The sequence below is a fragment of the Zea mays genome, chromosome 10 (assembly GCF_902167145.1).
Source record: "Zea mays cultivar B73 chromosome 10, Zm-B73-REFERENCE-NAM-5.0, whole genome shotgun sequence".
NCBI classification, from domain to species: Eukaryota; Viridiplantae; Streptophyta; class Magnoliopsida; order Poales; family Poaceae; genus Zea; species Zea mays.
In genome coordinates, this window is record NC_050105.1 from 141,112,878 (window position 1) to 141,118,877 (window position 6,000).

The window sequence follows — 6,000 nt, forward strand, 5'->3', positions numbered from 1 at the left end:
GCCAGCTGACCTCCTCGCAAGACGCCCCACAGCGGGGGGCTCAGGCGGCACTAGTTGCCGTGGGGTGAGCTCCTGACGCTGACTCCTCTGTCGAGGAGGCCGTCACGCTGGGGGAGGCTGCCGGCGCGGCCGTGGCCTCGGGCCCACCAGACATGCTGTCGGCGGTGGCGCTGGCTGCTGCCGAGGCCGTTGTCGTTCTGGCCGTGGAGCCACCCGTCGCCGCCGATGCTGAGATGGCCGAGGCGTCGCTACTTGGTGCCTCGAAGGAGGGGGGCGCGAACCCGCGACCTGTCCCGTCGAGCGGCAGCCTTGTCCCTGCGCGGCGCAGTTCCGACGGGCGGCGCCAGTTGCTTCGGTTCTGGACCCGTGGGGCCTCGGATCCCCTCTTCGTTCTTGACGACGAGCGGGAGGAGCAGTCTTGGGACGGGCTTCATGAGTGTGCCGAGGCAACGGTGGGGTCGCTCCGGTCGACCTTGGAGGTCCTTTGTAGGGACGTCCGCAAGATCCTCCAGGTAATGATTTCAGGCATACCTTTCATGTGATTAAGGCGTTCTTTGTGACGCCCCGCTTCCTTCCCTCAGGATCTGACGGATCTGAGCACCGCCAAGTCGTCGTTCATCCGCCGCGAGGTCGATGTCTGGGGTTCGCTGTGGTACCTGAGGACCACGCTTGCCAGGACTACCACGCGCCTCTCCCAACAGAGCGCCGAGGTGGCGGACCTTCGGTTGCTCTGTGTCGATCTGGGAGCAGAGGCGCAGCGACACGCGCAGAGGCGCAGCGGCAGCAGTCGGAGCTTGACCAGGTCACCAGCGAGCGGGACCAATCTCGGGGCCGGGCCGCCGAGGCCGAAAGCCGGGCTGAGGCTCTTGGAGTCCAGTTAGCCGAGGCATCTGCTCGGGCCGGAATCCTTGCAGCAGACCTAGCCGGGGCCCAAGCCGCATCCTCGGAGCAACGTGCCCGAGCCGAAGGTATGTCTTGGCTGTTTTAAGATTTCGATTCGGCTTCGTTCCTCAACTCGTGTTTGAAGTCTTCCGCTTTGGCTGTTTGCAGAGCTCGAGTCTGCCCTTGATAAGTCCGCCAAGGCGCTTGCTCAGGCGGCCGAGCAGAGGGAGGCCGACCACGCGGCCTTGTCCGAGGCCATCTCGGCCTTCTGCTGGGTCTTTGGCTTTGACAACGTCCCCTCGGGAAGCTCCCCTCAAAGTCGCCTGCAGGCCTTGGGTGACCATGCGCGTGGCAGACTCCGCGAGGCGCTGCATCACGGCGTCAGGCGGGGATTCGCCGTGCTCGCTTCCCACTATGACGTGGATCTGGAGCGGGTCAGCGAGGGGTATTGCCTCCCCGACGAAGATGAAGCCGCCCTGGCCGAAGTCCAGAGGCTCGACGCGGCCGCCGCGGGCCCAAGCGTGGTGCTGGCAACCACCTTCGAGGCAGAGATCCTCCCGCTTGCGCCGTCGTCCGAGGCCGGGGCGGATCTTGCCGAGGGTGGGGACGAAGCCGAGGGCGCGGCTCCTTCTCCGGGCGACGCCTGATTCTGCCGGAGCAGTTTTCTTTGAATGCATATGTGTCTTTTGCGGCCGCCGAGGCCTGAACACCTTATTATCGTAATATAAGGTTGTGTTTCTTTTCCTTCCGTTTTGCGTATCCGGACCCGTTCGTCAGTAGCAGGGTAGCTTGCCCAAGTAAGAGTCATTTTTCGTGGTAGGCGACGAGTGAGGTATCCGTATCCCAGAGGCGTAGGGGTCCCTTGGCTCGGTCGGCCTTGCCACTTACATGCACCCTTATTCGTTTCTTGGGGTTCTGTTACTGACATAGCCGGGAGACGCGAAAGCCTTTTTGATGAAAGACTTTTTTCGAGGAAAATTTTGACACAGAGGGGGTTCCCCCCTTCTAGCCCCCGAGGGAGGGTCGGGCTTTGCCGAGGTAAGGCTGACTGAAAGGGAATTAGGCTTACACCTAGTTCCTAAATAATTTTGGTGGTTGAATTGCCCAACACAAATATTGGACTGACTAGTTTGCTCTAGTGTATAAGTTATACAGGTGCAAAAGGTTCACATCTAGCCAATAAAAAGACCAAGTGTTGGATTCAACAAAGGAGCAATAAGGCAACCGAGGGCACCTCTGGCTGGAGGCACCGGACTGTCCGGTGTGCACCGGACAGTGTCCGGTGCGCCCGTAGACTTCGTTTTCTACCCTTCGCCAGAGGACTTCGACTTCAACCCTTCGCCCTCGGGAATTCGCGGAGGCCGGCGCGCTATAATTCACCGGACTGTCCGGTGTGCACCGGACATGTCCGGTGTGCCAACGAACCGCGGCCTCCGGAACTCGCCACCCTCGGGTTCGCGCGGCAGCCGCTCCGCTAAAATTCACCGGACTGTCCGGTGTACACCGGACTGTCCGGTGAACCACGGAGCAACGGCTACTTCCGCGCCAACGGTCACCTGCAAGCGCATTTAATGCGCGCTCTGCGCGCGCAGTCGGCAGGCGCGCCCATACCGTTGTACCGGACAATGAACAGTTCATGTCCGGTGTACACCGGACATCCAGGCGGGTCCACATGTCAGAGCTCCAACGGTCAGAATCCAACGGCAACGATGACGTGGCAGGGGGCACCGGACTGTCCGGTGTGCACCGGACTGTCCGGTGCGCCATCGAACAGAGAGCTCCCAGCAACGGTCAAGTTTGGTGGTTGGGGCTATAAATACCCCAACCACCCCTCCATTCATTGCATCCAAGTTTTCCACTTCTCAACCACTAACAAGAGCTAGGCATTCAATTCTAGACACACTCAAAGAGATCAAATCCTCTCCAATTCCACACAAAACCCTAGTGACTAGTGAGAGTGATTTGCCGTGTTCATTTGAGCTCTTGCGCTTGGATTGCTTCTTTTCTTTCTCATTTGTTCTTGTGATTAAAACGCCATTGTAATCAAGGCAAGAGGCACCAATTGTGTGGTGGCCCTTGCGGGGAAGTTTTGTTCCCGGCTTTGATTAGAGAAGAGAAGCTCACTCGGTCCGAGGGACCGTTTGAGAGAGGGAAGGGTTGAAAGAGACCCGGCCTTTGTGGCCTCCTCAACGGGGAGTAGGTTTGCAAGAACCGAACCTCGGTAAAACAAATCTCCGTGTCTCACTTGCTTATTCGCTTGGGATTTGTTTTGCGCCCTCTCTTGCGGACTCGTTTATTATTACTAACGCTAACCCCGGCTTGTAGTTGTGTTTATATTTGTAAATTTCAGTTTCGCCCTATTCACCCCCCCTCTAGGCGACTATCAATTGGTATCAGAGCCCGGTGCTTCATTAGAGCCTAACCGCTCGAAGTGATGTCGGGAGATCACGCCAAGAAGGAGATGGAGACCGGCGAAAAGCCCACTACAAGCTACGGGAGCACTTCATCGGAAGAGTCCCGCACCAAAAGGAGGGAGAAGAAGAAGAGCTCCTCCAACAAAGGGAAGGAGAAGAAATCTTCTTCTCACCACAAAGAGAAGAAGGAAAAATCTTCTTCCCACAAGCCACATCGGAAAGGCGACAAGCACAAGAGGATGAGGAAGGTGGTCTACTACGAGACCGACACTTCATCAACTTCTACCTCCGACTCCGATGCGCCCTCCGTCACTTCTAAGCGCCAAGAGCGCAAGAAGTATAGTAAGATTCCCCTACGCTACCCTCGCATTTCCAAACATACACCTTTACTTTCCGTCCCATTAGGCAAACCACCAACTTTTGATGGTGAAGATTACGCTAGGTGGAGCGATTTAATGCGATTTCATCTAATCTCGCTCCACAAAAGTATATGGGATGTTGTTGAGTTTGGTGCACAGGTACCGTCGGTAGGGGATGAGAACTATGATGAGGATGAGGTAGCCCAAATCGAGCACTTCAACTCACAAGCCACAACAATTCTCCTCGCCTCACTAAGCAAAGAGGAATATAACAAAGTACAAGGGTTGAAGAACGCTAAGGAGGTTTGGGATGTACTCAAAACCGCGCACGAGGGAGATGAGCTTACTAAGATCACCAAGCGGGAAACGATCGAGGGGGAGCTCGGTCGGTTCCGGCTTAACAAAGGGGAGGAGCCACAACACATGTACAACCGGCTCAAGACCTTGGTAAACCAAGTGCGCAACCTCGGGAGCAAGAAGTGGGATGACCACGAAGTGGTAAATGTTATTTTAAGATCTCTCATTTTTCTAAATCCCACTCAAGTTCAATTAATTCGTGGTAATCCTAGATATACTAAAATGACCCCCGAGGAAGTTATCGGGCATTTTGTAAGTTTTGAGTGCATGATAGAAGGCTCGAGGAAAATCAACGAGCTTGGCGAGCCATCCGAAGCTCAACCCGTTGCATTCAAGGCGACGGAAGAAAAGAAGGAGGAGTCTACACCAAGCCGACAACCAATAGACGCCTCCAAGCTTGACAATGAGGAGATGGCGCTCGTCATCAAGAGCTTCCGCCAAATCCTCAAACAAAGGAGGGGGAAAGACTACAAGTCCCGCTCCAAGAAGGTTTGCTACAAATGTGGTAAGCCCGGTCATTTCATTGCTAAATGTCCTATGTCTAGTGACAGTGACCGAGGCGACGACAAGAAGGGGAGAAGAAAGGAGAAGAAAAGGTACTACAAGAAGAAGGGCGGCGATGCCCATGTTTGTCGGGAATGGGATTCCGACGAAAGCTCTAGCGACTCCTCCGACGACGAGGACGCCGCCAACATCGCCGTCACCAAGGGACTCCTCTTCCCCAACGTCGGCCACAAGTGCCTCATGGCAAAGGACGGCAAAAAGAAGAAGGTTAAATCCAACTCCTCCACTAAATATGAATCTTCTAGTGATGATAATGCTAGTGATGAGGAGGATAATTTGCGTTCCCTTTTTGCCAACCTTAACATAGCTCAAAAAGAAAAATTAAATGAATTAGTTAGTGCTATTCATGAAAAGGATGACCTTTTGGACTCCCAAGAGGATTGTCTAATTAAAGAAAACAAGAAACATGTTAAGGTTAAAAAGGCTTATGCTCTAGAGGTAGAAAAATGTGAAAAATTATCTAGTGAGCTAAGCACTTGCCGTGAGATGATTGACAACCTTAGAAATGAAAATGCTAGTTTAATTGCTAAGGTTGATTCTCATGTTTGTAATGTTTCAATTCCCAATCCTAGAGATAATAATGATGATTTGCTTGCTAGGATTGAAGAATTAAATATTTCTCTTGCTAGCCTTAGATTAGAGAATGAAAAATTGATTGCTAAGGCTAAAGATTTTGATGTTTGCAAAGTTACCATTGCCAATCTTAGAGATAAAAATGATATTCTTCATGCTAAGATTGTTGAACTTAATTCTTGCAAACCATCTACATCTATTGTTGAACATGTATCTATTTGTACTAGATGTAGAAATGTTGATATTGATGCTATTCATGATCATATGGCTTTAATTAAACAACAAAATGATCATATAGCAAAACTAGATGCTAAAATTGCCGAGCATAACTTAGAAAATGAAAAATTTAAATTTGCTAGAGGTATGCTCTATAATGGGAGACGCCCTGGCATCAAGGATGGCATTGGCTTCCAAAGGGGAGACAATGTCAAACTTAATGCTCCTCCAAAGAACTTATCTAACTTTGTTAAGGGCAAGGCTCCCATGCCTCAGGATAACGAGGGTTACATTTTGTACCCTGCCGGCTATCCTGAGAGCAAAATTAGAAAAATTCATTCTAGGAAGTCTCACTCTGGCCCTAATCATGCTTTTATGTATAAGGGTGAGACATCTAGTTCTAGGCAACCAACCCGTGCTAAGTTGCCTAAGAAGAAAATTCCTAATGCATCAAATGAACATAGCATTTCATTTAAAACTTTTGATGCTTCTTATGTGCTTACTAACAAATCCGGCAAGGTCGTTGCCAAGTTTGTTGGGGGCAAACACAAGGGTTCCAAGACTTGTGTTTGGGTACCCAAAGTTCTTGTATCTAATGCCAAAGGACCCAAAACAGTTTGGGTACCTAAAGTCAA